Source organism: Hyperolius riggenbachi, chromosome 11 (genome assembly GCF_040937935.1).
Source record: "Hyperolius riggenbachi isolate aHypRig1 chromosome 11, aHypRig1.pri, whole genome shotgun sequence".
NCBI classification, from domain to species: domain Eukaryota; kingdom Metazoa; phylum Chordata; class Amphibia; order Anura; family Hyperoliidae; genus Hyperolius; species Hyperolius riggenbachi.
This window is the reverse complement of record NC_090656.1, coordinates 82,743,802-82,761,273: the sequence shown is the minus strand read 5'-3', so window position 1 is coordinate 82,761,273 and position 17,472 is coordinate 82,743,802. Positions and strand designations below refer to the sequence as shown.

The 17,472-nt window shown below is 41.0% G+C and overlaps 1 protein-coding gene across 2 annotated transcripts in view; it reads right to left on the bottom strand.

Annotated features, from left to right (window-relative positions):
• The window catches only part of SPTBN2 (spectrin beta, non-erythrocytic 2), a 322,588-nt gene that overhangs the window by 288,485 nt on the left and 16,631 nt on the right, over nucleotides 1-17,472 (bottom strand). The window lies entirely within an intron of this gene.

Here is a 17,472-nt window from a genome sequence, read left to right as displayed (position 1 = left end):
GAGGGGTAGGGACATTCTAGGTATGGGTTGCGTAATAGAGTTATTGCATTGAGGCTTGGAGGAAATGTATCCTAAAGGGGTGCATTTTGAGGGCTTGTTTGAAGGTATTAAATAATAGGGCAAGTGTGATGTGTGGTGGAAGGTTGTTCCAGAGGGTGGGGTTAGCTCTTGAGAAGTCCTGCAGTCTCGCATGGGAATGGGAGATGCACAGGATTGTCAGATATTGGTGAAATATATTGTCTATTTTATCCTGTGATCTATATGTGAATAACAAGTATATGATTTTAAAAATGTACTATTTGATCTTTTGGACATCTTCAGACAAATATAGCTGGTGGCAACTGTGAAGGAAAAATTACTTTTAGTAACTTTAACTTATGAAAAGATGTTTTGTAGCACTATTTTTTTTATAGTCATTTTTTTTAACTTTCACATTAAGGTGTAAATGGATTACAGATGTTCACAGGAGCCAGGGCTGTACTGATTTGTGTTATACTATTGGACAATGGATTAAACCAAAGATTTTCTTTAGGTGATTTTTAAACTTTGACACTGAATAATTAATGTTCAGGCCTTGATTGGTTGAGAACATTGTCCTGCGATGGATTTTACATATCTTGCACAACATACATAATTTCCTGTAATCTGGCCTCTCTTAATGTAGAGATTCTTTTATAAATTTTGCAGAGCTCTATTATAGCTGAGCGTTAGCTGACTGCTATGTCAGTAAATCACTCAGTGGAAACCCTGCTATGTCTACGAACTTGTCACATTCATTAATCCAATTAGGCAAAGCTGTAGGCAGACAAAGGTTGGCAGGTCACATATAGCTGAGGGACCTCATCAGTCTGCATTACTAAGCTGCCAAGTGACAGAAATAAAGTGGGAGTTCCCTTAGCACCTTCTGACAAAGAGAAGGAAGCTGGCCCCTCTCCCTGACTGGTCATGCAACAAAAGGCTGTAGGAAAGCAATGAGATTAGAACACAGGATGAGGCCATGCATCTCTAGTTTTTGAATGAATCAATGTAAAAGTAATCACATAATAATAATAATAATAATAATAATAGAGTATTTGTATAGCGCTTTTCTCCTGTCGGACTCAAAGCGCTTGCCAAGCAGCCACTAGAGCACACTCGTGAGTAGTAGCAGTGTCATAGAGTCTTGCCCAAGAACTCTTTATTGAATAGAGCTGAGATTTGAACCCAGGTCCACTGGTTAAGGCAGAGCCCTTAACCATTACACTATCCAAAATTTTAAAAGTTACTTTTTGGGGGGTCATGCTTTTAAAGGACCATGTTTTTATGTTTTATATTTCATTATTTTTACTTATTTGTTATGTTTAGTAAAATATTTTGAAGTTAATTCATCAACCTATATTATGCTGTGAAGCGCAAGTTAAATTGCCTTCCGTGAGGTAAATGTTACTCGCACACAAGGAGAGCGCGCACCTTAAGAACACATGCTATGCCACCAGTAACGCGCGTAGAGTGCGCGTGTAACATTTACCTTGCAGTTTGGCAATTTAACTCACACGGCACAGTGCGATATACTGTAGGTTTATCAATCAACATCTTTGTTCTAATATGAAATTAAAATAAATATGATATATAATTATTTGATATTTCAATTTGCAGGTAGAAAAAAAAACAATCCTAAACCAAAATAAAAAAAATTAAAATAATAATAAAATTGCTTTCACAGCAGAATTATTTATGTCTCATTGGTATCTCTGTCTTAAAATTAGGTGTTTGTGATCTGGTGTAATTGCCCTAAAGCAAGCATTAGCTGACCAAGCAAGTTACCAAATCTCTGTCCATTTAAACCACATGACCGCATTGTAGCTTCTGCATTGGAACAGACTACAAGTCAGAGGATGACATCACTTGAGGATGTACCAATATTTTTAAAAGGAACTATACTTTTATTTTAAAGACTGTACTAAACTTTTTTTTTTTTACAATATTACATTATAAATGATTTAATCAGTTTTTGCCCATTGTAAAAATTCCCCACACTCTTTCCACCACCCTGAATTACATTCAGGGCGGATCGTTCAGGATCAACCTTATCAGTCCGCCGACAGTGCGTACACGCGCACAACAGTCTGCTGAAAGTCCGCCCAGCGGGAGGTGCGGACGGACCCGTCGTTTGCTTCTGTAGTGCGTGTGTACGCACCTTAAGTCTCCAATATTAAAGACTATCCAATGAAATAAGGTAGCTTTAGCTAATCATCTCTTTATATTGTAGAATACAAATATTTGTGTGGTAGAAGCCAACCTTATTAAGATCTACGATAAACTGAAGAAATTAGAATATTACTAGAAACATTACAGAAAACAAGTTTAATGACATTCTGATTGGTAATTAAAATAAACCTCTGATGCGCAAAATCATTAGTATATGCCTACACTGAATCAATAGTTATGTTGATGTTGCAGCAAGTTTTGTCATTGCGCTGCCACTGTCTTCTCAAGAAAAAGGCCTTGGCCCTTTCTCCTTTCTGAGTGAGTAGAGGATTGTGGGAGATCATGAGGAATGATCCACTGCCCTCTGCTAGAGGCAGCGCCTGCATGCAGCCTGTAATTAGCATGCTTGGGATTTGCCAGGCTCACATTCATGAAGGGGAGGGCAGAAAGGGAAGCAAGATGTCGGCGCAGAAAACAATTTCTTCATCTTTTTTAACCCTTTAGCAGCCAATTTATTTAGAGGCTTGCAAGTGCTCCTGGCCAATTTATTTTAGCACATTTTTTTAATTTCTTACTCGTTATATTTCCTTGCTTCTTATTAGTACTACTGTAATGTGTATTTATGGCCACTTGCTACTAGGGGGCAGTGTGAGATAATAATTGAGGACTTCTGCTTTTAGTTTCTATATTTTCTGCTAGCAGAGAGAGATCAAAGCATTCCAAGAATTTACAGCACAACGAGTTCTGCCGACTGAGGTCAAAAGCAGTGCACATATCTCTCAAATGACATAACTCTACTAAAGTTGCTAATGGGTTAAGACATTAGGTAATCGAGACATATGTTACTTATTTTACATGCAAGTAGGTGTACACAGGAGAAAGCTTCTATCAAAATGTTTTGCAAGAAAAAAATGAGCAGAAGTACACTAGAGGTTCTATTAATTACTATGAAGTTATCTTAGCCTTACTACACTTTAGTACACTTTATGAAAATCCCACAATCAAAATCTCAGATAATTCGAATATTGTGAAAATGTTCAACATTCTAGGCTCAAAGTGTCAGCCTTTAATCATATAATTAATCCAAAACACCTGCAAAGGGTACCTATTGCATATGTTAGTTTTTTCTTGTAAGTTCAGTTATTGAAATATTGTATAGTGAATTAAACATGGGTACAAATATTACTGGTCTTACAAATTACTTATTTGAGGTCCCTTTCTACTTTTTTGTACAGAAAGTGTGTTATCTATGAAAATGAGGCACTCAAACAGCAAATCAAATTAGGCCTGTCTCTCCCAACGTATACACAAATAAAATACATTTATGTGGCTGTTACAATGCTGATAGCAATAGAGTGCTCTCAATCTTCAAAGTAATTATTTATTTTTGTGAAGAGCTGAACGAACCAGGTTTTATGGCACAATGACATGGATGCTGTGCACATTTCACAGTCAAAACCTAATCCGTTAAAATGAAAATAAAAATATGAGACACCAGGTCCATTGTATGTACTATTGCTACTACACATGCAATTCATTATCTTTTGAGTTTATTCTTCAGGGTAAGTTTTCTTTAAAGCTAATTAGAAACATGCTCTTAAAGTGGATCCGAGATGAACTTTTACTCATTGCATAATTGTGTTTCTTTCCTATAGTTTATAGGGCATTCCTCAAGCCAAATACTTTTTTGTTTTTGTTTTAATACTCTAATTCCCTATAAACTAAATAAGCCCCACCCACAGTTTTCAGAGAGCCTTGGCAGTAGCAAGGGCTCATTGGAGCTCAGTCTGGGCAGGATGAGGGGGAGGTATTACTAGCCAGAGATTTCAGAGGCAGAGAGGAGGAGGGGGATTAGGTTTTTTTCAGTCTGAGTGCTGATGGTGCAGATAAGCCTGCCTCTGTGTAATGTTTACAAACAACATGGCTGCTGCCATTGTATCACAGGAAGAAATTTTCGTATTCTATTAAAGCAGTATACAGACAGATTTGCTGTTTAAACCATCTAAACTGTACATAAGATATATAGACAAGTTCCTTGTTATAGTTAGTTTTTTAACTCGGATCCGCTTTAAATAGAAACGGTAGTGCTCATAGCAACCAAATACAGTGCATTAGTCTGACTTTAGTAAAAAATAGTTTTGATTGGCTGTTAAGTTTTACAGTACAGGATACTGAGCCTTATCCTGCTTGTATTTTTTATGAAACTAGTCTGTGTATGTCTGTGTATGTATTTACGTACATCTCCTAAGCCTGAACTTTGTTTGATAAGAAATATTTACACTTGCTGTTCTCCTAAGTGCAGCTAAGGCTATATACATGGCTGCAAGTAGCTTGTGATAAAACTGTTGGCTTTTGTCCCAGCCTTAGTGTTCTTCATTCAGCAGAATGAGCATCCATGTGTATAATGCTGCAACCCACGTTCAAATCAGTGCAGATTGGCAAAGGAATACTTTCCTGAGGAATACAGACTATTAATTGATTCTATAGAATTTCTCCTCAAATAGAATGTATTAATGTATTAACCACTTCCCCTCCCCCGGCACGAGTATCTACGTCCCTGCTTTACCTTTCAGGGACGTAGATACTCCTCCCTTCCCGCCATCGGTAAAGGGGGGGATAAATGAATGGGAACGCAGTTCCCATTTATTAGTTCAAGTCCCCATGTGAATGAGCGCCGGTGATCAATGAGATGCTGCTTTATTCACAAAAACAGAAAGCAACCAAGGCCATGCATTGCTATCTGTTTAGTGTACCAATAGTATGCAATAGAAAGGAATGCATGAGGACATCTTTTGGCCGAATAGTTCAATTACACCTACATACAATTTGCTTTTTAATAAAAAGTCCCACGTTTACATTTAAAATTAAACCTTTCCCTCCCACACTCTCCCATAGTACCAAGTTTTAAAAAATGGAAAATAATAATTAACATAAAAAAACAATTAGTTACCTTAGGGACTGATTTTTAAAAAAAATTTGTATGTCAAGATGGTATTTTACTGTTATTTTTGAAATCATGGGCTTGTAAATAGTGATGGACGCAAAATTGAAAAAAGCATCTTCCTGAGTCGCAGCTTAGCTTCCAATTGGATGAAGCTCACGGAGGCGGGCAGCAAGGGGACAGAGGTGGGGGAGCCCTGCAATAGACGAGGTGGGGGAATAGAAGATGAGTGACAGGCTGCAGGTAAATAGAAGGCTAGCGACAAGCAGATTGTCACTAACCTGGCGCTATTTGTCGTGGGGGACAGCAAAGCCCGAGGAGGACTAATGGTGGCAATAGGAGGACCCTGAGGCATGTCATTGTGCACAGAACATGCCTCTGTGTCCTATTAAGATTTAAAAATAAAACGCCTCGGGTTTGGGTTCACCTCAAAGTAGACCATCAAAAAACAAACAAAAAAACAGTGTAATACTGTACTAATTTAACATACTGTATCACCACATGCTGTCAATAAAACTGACTATATGACTACTAAAGGACACCACCATCTTTTGCAGGCATCTAAGGGTCTCACAGCCCCTCACCCTTTTCCAGTGCTGCCAAACCACTGACAGTGAACTTTTCCACCCTCAACTAAGCCAGAGCGCTCTGATCCTCTACTCCTCCATCTCCACACACACAATGGCCTCTGACCTTCTGTTGTGCTGTCCAAACTATAAGACGGCCACTGCGCTTAGTCACGTCCCGACACTCCCTTATACCAGCAGTTCACTCTCACATATCTGCGGCTTACAGCTGAATATTTATCTTGCCATAAACACCTCAGGCTCTCCAGTTGACTAATGAACTTGCCATAGTGTAAAACCTTTCTTTTATTTAAGAAATGCAAAAGCAGTGCACTCACATTTCAATATAAGGAACGGGGTTATAAAACAGCAGGTCCCGTCTCCTGCTGAAGGCTTCCATCCTGAAGCTCTACCCTACGTGTTTTTGTATGGACGTACTCATCGAGGCACATCTGTACATCTGATTATGTTGATTCATAAAGCCACCTGACCCGAGGAAAAGACACTGAATTCATATACCTCTGTGCCTTGTCCATTCCTCTCTTTGGAAGGCCCGGTTCACATTAGCGTTCCAGGTCTGGCTTCCCCGGACCCGGAACGCTCCGTACACAGCGGATGGTAAATGGATACATTGCTAATCAATGTATCCATTTACACTCGTGCAACCGTCCTGATCCGGATCCGATCCAGAACGCAGCCCCGGGGACGATCCGGCTTTTTTCCAACTTGCTGCATTTTTGCGGACCCGGGCCGGATCCTGACCCGAACATGCGGCCATGCTGTGCAATGAGAAACGGATGTTTCTCATCACACTGGCAATAGGACCGGATGCTTCCAGCACGATCCTATACCACTTTGGGGGCCCGGACTACACACCGGTATTCCCCATGCTCGAGGTGCCTTTCCGGCACTGCAATGTATCTAGTTCCGGCTACTTTATTGTAGCCGGAACTGATAAATTCCGGATCCGCAACTTGTGGTTTTCGGGGGCCACCACAGAGACCCGTACGGTCTCTTTGCGGCCCCCGGACCCGGACCCCCGGACACTTGCAGACTCGAACCGCAAGTGTGAACGGGGCCTTAGTGTTACCCCTGGTCCCTGTATTCACTCTCCCCGTATCTTTAGTTAAAGTGAAATTTTAAGACAGGAAATGGGGAGGGTGGCTTGTGGCAATGTTCCCTCCTATCACCCTCCCATTCCCTCCTCTTCCCTGCCCCAGTCTCTTCCCTTATAGAGGACTCTAGCTGAAGTTATGAGAAGAAAGATTATGGCAACAGGGGGGGGGGGGGGGAACAAGGAGAGGAATGCAGGTACCTAGTATAGCTTTTCTTTTGGGAGAAATACAACTGAAACCCAGGGTCTCATGTGGAAAATATTTGTATTTGCTTCCCATAGCAATCACTCATATAGCTTATTTCATTGGCACAACAGAATTATAAAACCGCATATAGAAGCACACTAAACAGTTCAGGAGAACCAACAATCCTTACAACATAAACCAAGGAAGTCCAATGCAAGGCGTCCATTTAATTTCACACCGATCAGAGATGTAACACATTAATTGAAACCTACAGACCCTCCAAAAAGGAGCTGGACAGCAGACAAGTCCCTATTATCACTTATTAAATCTGTACTTGCATTTACCCTTTAAGCACATTTTTGTACATTTGCTTTAAGGACCAGAGTAAATGGATTGTTGTTTTACTTTATTCCCCCCAAAACCCCAGTGGCTATAGAAACAATGATTAAAGCTTGTATCGTCTATCAGAATAACAGTAGATATAATTTATTTGTAGTAAGCCTTATCTGTGTATTTCTGAAATGCATTTATAAGTATTTTTTATTAGTTAGTGCTGCTGAGCCTGAAACAAAAGTAGGAAGCATATGGCTTCATCATACTCTTGCATAAAAAAGAACAATCAATACTGTTAGGGGAAACTGTTTCATCTTTCATATAGTCTTCTAGTTAAAATATTTATATACCTTGGCAAATTGAATGCAACGAAGACTGCTTATTCTTTCCGCTTGAGAGATAGGTGTTCTACTTTGCACATTACATTTCCCGTACTGATACTGGCATTCTGCATGAGGAAACTCCCATAATTCCTCTGCAGCCACTGACTGGACCTGACTGGAAGTCAAAAGTTTACTTGAATATCTTCCAGATAAAGATGCCCTACACAAAATTTACCGGAAAAAAATGTGTATGCATGCTTACTCAATATGCATAAATACATTTATTTTTTACATTGTAGGGCAATTCCATTTTTTAGATGGCATCTACTCACCACACAAACCTAAGGCTTTTTTCCCACCAAGACTTTGCATTTTAGTGGACGTTAAGGTCGCATAACGTGCCCCTAACGCAACACATGGTGGTGTTAAAGTTAGACGTCAGATTGAGCCGCGTTATGTGGCTCTCACAGCAGCGCTCCAGGTCAGTGATAGGAAGTCTGGATCTTTTTAAGTATTCGGATCATTTGAATCGGATCATTAAAAAGATCCGGATCTTTTAACCGAATCATTTGAATCATTTTACTAGGGAAGCAGACTGGGGGTGAAATGACTAGCAGGACAGGACTTTCCCTGCACTGTACATTCTGTATGTTCCTGTTTCTTCCAGACAGACATCCACTGTGAACCGAATCTTTGATTGTGATGATCCGGATGATTCGACTTACAAAAAAGATCTGGATCAAATGAACGATTCATTCATGACCCGGACAACACTACAGTTCCACCAGGAGTCACCACAGTGCAGTGAATATTAATTAGCCATGTGGCTGGCCGCGGAGGAGGAGGGGAGACCTCCTCCTCCAACACTACTGAGCATGTGCAAACAGTCTAACGTGGCTTAGCCCAGTATAACGTACAGCATGCAGCACTTTGTTTAAACGTGCTGCATTACTATGTAACGCAACGTGGGCACTGTGAACAGCACATTGATTTTACAGTGCTGTGAGTTAGGCTGCGTTACTGGCTGCTGTAACGTGGGACTTTAACGTCCCACTTTGAAACCAGCCTCAAGCTGAATACTCACCTGACGATGGAGGAAGATGGATCGCAGCGATGAGCGTTTCCCGATCCATCTTCCTGCCACGCAACAGCACACGACGGGCGCAAACACGAGTTCAAATGATCATAGCACTTTGCATGGGAGTTGTCAGGAATCTTAAAGATCCGATCTGCCGTGATGGTCATAATTGCCAATGTGGTTCGCATAATCGCGCACCTGTACCTATGCTATGTCACCAGGTCACGCAAACCATCGCTTGTTGCTCAAAAATATCACCGGTTGTCAGGAAAATCTTCGTAGAAATCGCGTAGTGGGTACGGGGCTTAACTGACTTGAATTTTAAAAAATGAGGTTTCTTTTGGATTGAGGACTGAAAAGGAATAACATTTGCAACTATCATTAAAACATTTGTCCTTCAGAACTAATCAAAATGTTTGGAAATGTTTCATCTCTGTCTCTATCCACATTTGTGAATAATGCAGGGAATTTGCTCAGAGCGATACATGGGTCCTTATTCAATCCACTTTTTCTATTAGGTTTCTCCTAAGAGATCATTTTTTATCTTCTATTTAAATTAACTTTCCATTTAAATTAACTTTCCAGCACTCTGCAATTGAAAAAATACCAAAAAGTAGGTGAATAAATACTGTAAAAAAAATTATTATTATTATTCACCTAGGAGAAATAGTTAGTGAATTGAATAAGGGCCCTAAAGAGAGAAAGCCTACTAAAATTACATCATCTTGAAGAACAAAAGAATGGCTGGGTTCTGCATGGAAGAAGTAACTTATCTTTGTTAAAGTGAACTTAAAGCCAGGCAAAAAAAATGAGATGAACTCACCGGGGGCTTCCCTCAGCCCCCTGCAGCCAATCGGTGCCCTCGCAGCCCCGCTCCGATGGTCCAGGACCCGCCGGCGAACACTTCCGGTTTGGTTTGCTATTGCGGCCAGGAGGGGGCGATATACAGGCTGGGAACGCGAACAATCACTCGCGTTCCCATGCCTGTCGGCCGGTGACGGCCAAACCGGATGTGTTCGCCGGCGGGTCCTGGACCATCGGAGCGGGGCGGCGAGGGCACCGATCGGCTGCAGGGGTCTGAGGGAAGCCCCAGGTGAGTTCATCTAATTTTTTTGCCTAGCTTTAGGTTCACTTCAACACAGAGGAATTACTATGAACATTGGTCCTGATTCACGTAGCATCATTAATATTGTTGTGAGTAGACAGCGTGTGGCAGAAGAGTACTGCATGTTGCTCAATTAGGTGTAGGTAACACTTGTTATGCAAGCAGCATAACGCATGCTACTGTACCAATGCTTGCATTACCTAGTACTGGGGAATGTACTAATTGGGTAACATGTGGGTCTCTGCTGCCGTTAGTACCGGTAATACTGCCGTGTGCTGTCTTTCAAAGTGGATTCTAAGTAAGGAGAAGCCATCATTTAGCATCTTCCCGACCGCCTCAGGCCGATGAGCGGTGGGGAGGTGGTGCCCCCAGGACCGCCCAACGCTGATTGGTGTCAAGTCCTGGAGGCGGGAATTAGCAGGGAATGCGCATGCATTCCCGGCCGAGGTACAGAGCAGGGATCCGTGATCAGTCTGCCAGCCGCTATCGGAGCTGGCCGGTTGTTAAAAAAACAGCTATTTAGATTTGTACAGCGCTACTGTAATGTATTAATGGATCGCAGTCAGGGCCAATTTAGTGGGAAGGGAGAGGAAAAAATAGGATTTTTTAATTAAAAAAAGGATAGTTTTAAATAAAAGAAAATAAAAAAATCCCAGCAGTAATCAGAAACCACCAAAACGAAGCTTTATTAGTGGCAAGAAAAGAAGGTAGAATTCATTTGGGTGCTAAGTTGTATGACCGCAGAATAAACTGTTAGTGCTGCGCAGTGCTGAATTGTAAAAAAAATGCCTGGTCACTAGGGGGGTATAAACCTGTGGTCCTCAAGTGGTTAAAATGATTTCCAATAGCTGATAAAATTTAGGGTGTCCTGTAATGAAATCCATCCAGGTATTCTCCTAAATACACAACTCTGGCCACACTGGGGCAAAGTTATCAAGATGGGTGCATAGACAAAAGATCAGATGCCAGTCATTGTTTATATTGTGTACTGGTTTGGAATCTGATTGATTACTTGCCAGTAAATTAATTGGGTTGATCCCCTGGAACATTGACTGCAGAATGCCTTGTGTGTACCAGATCTAAATATGATATTGGCTAGAGGTCACCAAGCATTTTTCCACCTATCAGAAGGCAATTATAATAATAATAGCTGTTAATGACCCAAATAATTTCCTATTTATTTTCCAAATACTCTTCTAACCGCAGCCTTTGTTTCGTTCTACACATTGAATTCTCGTAGCCTAGTCCTTCCTCACGTCCAAGACTTCTAAGCTTCTGACCGTCTCTGGAATTCTTTTCCACACTACGTCTGACATGCTCTAACCCATTATACTTTCCAGAGGAACTGTCGTGAAAATCTTAAAATTTAAAACACATGCAAATAAGAAGTACATTTCTCCCAGAGTAAAATAAGATATAAATTACTTTTATCCTATGTTCCTGTCACTTACAATAAGAAGTAGAAATCTGTCATTACCAACAGATTTTGGACTAGTCCGTCTTCTCATAATAAGAGGGTTCTCAGGACTTTATTTTTAAAAGCACTTAGTGAATGGCAGTTGCTCCTTCCAACTGCCAAAATAGTGTACGATGAGCAGGGAGGCTGGCCAGCATCTTTGTATTAATCTTTTTCAGGTAATGTCTTTATAAAGAATAAAGGCCATGCTGAGAATCCCCTATGGAGAGATGGACTAGTCCAAAACCTGTCCGTAATGTCAGATTTCTAATACTTACTGTAAGTGACAGCAACATAGGAGAAAAGTAATTTATGGCTCATGTTACTCTGGGAGAAATGTACTTCTTATGTGTATGTTTTTTTTAAATTTTAAGATTTTCGTGACAGTTCCTCTTTAAAGAGGAACTTTAGCGAAAAGGGTGAAAAAAATCAATACATCACAAAGTGAGAAGTTAAAAAATAGAAGCGAGATCAAGAAATGATTTATATTCACCATGTAATTTGTACATATTGTTTGATCCACATTCAGCCTCCACGTAATCATCTCTACTGCTGGCAGACATGAAAAAAACTAGACAGCACCAACTGCCATTATCTATAACCCCAATGCGATTGACTAAAAGTTTTTGTTTAATAGATATATACTGTACATATGCAAAGAGGGAGTACTGGTTGCTAGGCAGTTGGAAACAGCCATTATTTCCCACAAGGCTTCCATAGTGTATGTTGGGACCTAGGTTCTGACATCACAATGTGGGAGGGTTTTCACCACAATATCAGCCATACAGACGTCCATCATGATCTATTTGAGTAAAGATAAAGATTTCTCATGGGGGGTATCAGCTACTGATTGGGATGAAGTTCAATCCTTGGTTACAGTTCCTCTTCAAAACTCCGCTCTTCTGATAAGCACAGGGGCGTTGCTAGGATCCTAAGAGATCCGGGGCACTTTTGGGCACTCCAGCAGAAAAATGGGTGTGGTTATGCACCAGAATGTGGGTGTGGTTATGGGTTGAGCCAAATGTACATCAACTTATCAACAGTCTAAGCAGGCCTGCCCAGCAAAAATGTTGGATGAAGCCCCTCTCTCCATTAATACAAAAAATAAATAGATGCAACATATACTATAAAAAGGCATCACTTAGACATAACTAGGCAGAGTTACCTGGCTTCTGTGCTGGCAGTATTGTCTTTCTGCTGGATGGGCTGGCCTGCCCTCCCATGCTCCCATGGGCCTCCCATTGAGGCACCACAACTCCCAGAATACCCCCATAGAATAACCACAGCTCCCTGCATGCCCCATAAAGGTCCCACAGCACCCAGCATGGCACCACAGCACACAACATTCCCCCCATTAATGCACCATATCTCCCACCATGCACGCCATTGAGGCACCACAGCTCTCAGCATGCCCCTATAGAGGCTCCACAGCTCTACATCTCTGACTCTGCCTGAGGGACATCCGGGGCACCCCAGAATAGATCCGTGGCACGTGCCACTGATCTTTGGGGCTACCGACACCCCTGGATAAGCATATAATGTGACCTGGTTACAATTTAGCCATTGATTTTTTTGTTGTTGTACAGGATCAGAGGAGATGATGGGGCTATATGAATCAAAAATAATATAATAATGAAACAAAATGATGACGGGGAGAGCTTTTTATGTCTTTATTATGTGATAGCAGCATGTATGAAATGCAGATATGTCGTATTCAGGTAATCGAGGAAAGCACTGTCCTACTTCTAACATAAAACAATTTAGGCTACAGTCTAGGCTACAAACCTGTCCATATCTACCCTATTACTAGAATGAATGCAATATAGTTTTAGTAAAAATGTACTCAATTTTCTGTATATGTAAAGCACTGCAAAATATGCATAAATAGAGTTGTTATTAATATTAATGATGCTATACTCTGCCCACACATGAAGCCAGGCATGTAAGAGGTGGAAGGAATTGCAGCCAACTAACTTCAAAGCCCCACATCAAAGAAGACAATCCGCATGCATCTATCCAGCTTCAGTGGAGCTGTCCTGTTATACACACAGGTTTCTGTACACTTGTAATTGGCTCTGTGGACTTCATTCCTGAGTAGTCCTTTGGCAGCATTCTTAAAAGGAACTTCTTAAGACCCATACAGATACTCAATTACTGTCGCTTGTAACTATAGATGGTGATCATACTGAGTGACAGCTTTAAAAACAATCATTGTACAGGTGGGGGAAGAAGTCGGGGAAGAAGGGGAAATGCTAAACTGTAGGCGCCGTTCATATTAGTTCTTTGGAATGTCTAGAGAGCTCACAGTGACCCAGAACCACTAGGAAAGTGGTAAGAGGCTAAAACAGACCAAAAAGCCCTCTTACTAAAAAGCAAAGCTGAATATAACTCTGACTTCTTAAAACAGAAGGTATTTGTGATAATTCAGCTTTAAGTGAGCAACTGTGATTTCCCATGATGCATCACCCCCAAATATGCAAATCATCTCCTAATGCCGCTGAAAGCCAGGAACACATACACAGGCCATTCTGGCTAGTTCTGGAGTCATGCATCATGGAAAACCACAGTTACTCACTTAGGCCTGGTGCACACCAAAAACCGCTAGCAGATCCGCAAAATGCTAGCAGATTTTGAAACGCTTTTTCTTATTTTTCTGTAGCGTTTCAGCTAACATTTTGCGGTTTTGTGAAGCGTTTTTGGTGTAGTAGATTTCATGTATTGTTACAGTAAAGCTGTTACTGAACAGCTACTGTAACAAAAAACACCGGCAAACCGCTCTGAAGTGCCGTTTTTCAGAGCGGTTTGCGTTTTTCCTATACTTAACATTGAGGCAGAAACGCATCTGCAATCCAAAATCTGCAGCAGCCCGGGAGTATGCGTTTCTGCAAAACGCCTCCCGCTCTGGTGTGCACCAGCCCATTGAAATACATTACCCAAGCGGATCCGCACCCGCAAGCGGATCGCAAACCGCAGCAGAACCGCTCTGGTGTGCACTAGGCCTTAAAGCTGATTTATCACAACTACATTTTGTTTTAAAAAGACAAAATAGTATTCATTAGTTCTTCAGTGATCTTGGTACAGTGGATCACTAAATGATGTCATGGGACACTTTTACTTGTAATGCTACTTTTTCACCAGAGACAATAATGAATGATCATCTTGGGCAATGAAAATCGAGTGCCTTTACAAAGTTTTACTTTGGGATATCAACCCACTTAGTCCATTTCTACTCACTGATCGGTTTATGTAGAGTGGAATCCAAAATGGTTTGACATGTTAGGAATTTTAAGATGGTTTTCTGCTCATCACAGTTGTGAGAAGTGCTTATTTGAGTTACCACAGGTTTCCTGTCAACTGAAACTGGTCTGGCCATTCGTCTCTAATGTCTCTCATCAACAAGGAGCGTTTAGAACTGCCCATCAATGGATGTTTCAATCATTCTAAGTCATCTCTAGAGACTGCAGTTTCTGAGAATTCCAGGAGATCTGGGTCCTTTTTCAATTGACTTTTTCTCCTAAGACCCTAGATCTTTTTCCATCTTCTGATTAAAATATCTTTTCACGAAAAAGTACTATCAAAATTATTTTGAGCATTGTCTTGCTTGCTGGTGGCTTAAAAGGCATTTTATTGATTAGGTGTGAAAATGTCACCTAGGAGAATACTTAGGGATACAAGGGAATTGAATAGGGGCCATTGAATAAAAAGGGGAATTGATTAAAATCTCCAATCCAACCAGCCAATATTCCACTGTCAATCATGCCACAGTCACAATCTGTAATATCCAACTTGATTCCCCAATTCCGGTGTTTTATGTGAATGATCCCTATTGATAGATTTGTAAGGCTCTGGTTTTGCTGATCATGACCATGCATTAAACCAGGAAGTCATCACTAGATGTGAATATTATCTGAAGCTTTGAGTGTTCTCTGCAGGATTTAAAAAATTGCACTGATGCCTCATGGCTAAATAAAAAAAATAATAATTCACGAATGAGCAGATGTGCAGATGTCTCTAATAAGGTGCTCAGTGAGTGCATATGCAAACTTCTTTCTAAAGAAAACAAGACTGAAGACACCACATCATGTTGTAGCATTGACACTGCGGCCCATATGCAATAGACTTTTTCTTTTTTTTATCCTGGTGATATTTTCATACCTTGTCAATAAAATGCCTTTTAAACCCCCAGCAAGCAAGAAAATACTCAAAATAATTTCAATAGTACTTTTCACATACGGTACTTTTTCAATTGCAAAGCATTGGAAAATTATTTTAAGGAGGAGATGAAAATTTGTGTCCTAAGAGAGAACTCAGGAGAAAAGTTAATTGCATATGGGCCTTTGTTTGTATTTATTTGGGCCGAGGAGAAAAATACATACAAATACAATTTGTAACCTAAGTATCACTTTTTCTGTTAGGCATGGGGTGCATATTTAGTTCACCATCTTTTTAACATCAGTTTATCTGTAGCAGGTTGACTACACTTTGGTTTTCCTTGATAAGTTTGCCCTCCGACTGAGTTCAGGTTGAACTAACAGTTGAGAAATAAATGAATTTCATATTTAATGTGAATTAAAATCAATCTGATGTTGGAGGTCCATGTACATTAGATCTTTCTCTACCTTAACTTATTTGGTTATACTGTGGTTTAGGTGGATGCTCTTTGGAGGGTTTTTTTGGATGTGTTTTGGGCTATAATGTAAACATTTCTCCAAGTATTTGCACTAAAGGAACCTTTATTCTTAGGCCCGGTTCACATTAGCGTTCCCTGTCCGGATCCGCCTGATCGGATCCGGACCGTATATTGTACAAACGGAACGTACGTTCCGCATAGCAATGCAAAGTCTATGCGGACGTTCACACGCGTACGTTCCGTACAGAACGGAGCCGGATCGGATCCGGACTCCGGACACTTTTCCAACATGCGCTATTTTTCGGGTCCAGATCATCTGGCACCACGCACCCGGACCGGAGCCTGACTGCACCATCCGGAAATAGGAACCCATGGGGAACGGAAAGCACAGAACACACAGGATACAAACACCTGACGTTCTACCCCACTTCCTATGCGTATTCTAGCGGCCATTTTGGATGGGGACACATGGGCAGCAGTGGAGCAGCAGTGACCTTACGTGCTGGAGCTGTTTGGCAGTATGTCGGAGGTGGAGGTGAGGCCTAAACAGTGGAGGACCTGATTCTACAGGTGCACCAGGTGCACCTTCTGCTGACCCCAACAATTTTTTATTATATTTCGCTGTTTTTACCACACGGATCCGGAAGGCAGCCTGATGCATGTCTGATGCAAACGGACCGGATCCGGATAGGAACCATACGGTTCAGATCCAGATCAGGTCCTGATCCGATCCGGATCCGGTCCGTTTGCATGCCAAAACGCAAGTGTGAACAGGGCCTTATCGGTGGAATATTTATGCTGATGACTATTCTGCCATTAGTTGACAGGGTCTGTATCATTTAATTTGTTGTTCATTAAGGTTATTATTATTATTCTGCATTTACATAAAGGTGTTTTCCACAGCTCTATTTAATGATTCACAAAGGTGACTGCCCTTCAAAGGGACTCGGAAACTGCTGTCCCTAACCCAGTGAAGTACCAAATGACCTACCAATATGTGTTTTTGGGGGGACATGGCAGAAAACCAGACCCTGTAAGAAGTGTAATACTAGTGGCAGATGATGTGCTTATTGCCTTACAAAAATATAACAGAAGTTCTGTTGAGGGACTCAACATTTTAATACTGAAGGTTAAATATTTTCTTAATTTCAGTCTACAGTCATGAATAAGGACTCTGGCGGCCTCAAAAATGTAGACATTGCCCTGTTGGCTGTATTATAATAATAAAGCTTCCCACTTGAAGAGACACCAGCCTGATGCTGATCCTTTGTTTGATATTATGCATGCCAAAGAAAGGGGGCAGAGAGAACAGCTGACAGGAGGGGCGCCGAGCTGTGGTGAGCTGACCCTTTTCTCTTTCCTTCAGTCTGCAGCTGTTATCATTTTCTACTAAAGGGGCTAGCAGCAGTATAAAGTGTGGTGTAAAACACTTCCCAGAATTCTTCTCTCTCTGCCAGAAGTCTGCACAAAACTAAGTCAAAATCAAAGTAAAATCTCATGTTTTCTAGTTTCCTATTTTAACATAGCTGATTCTCTATTATAATGACTTATT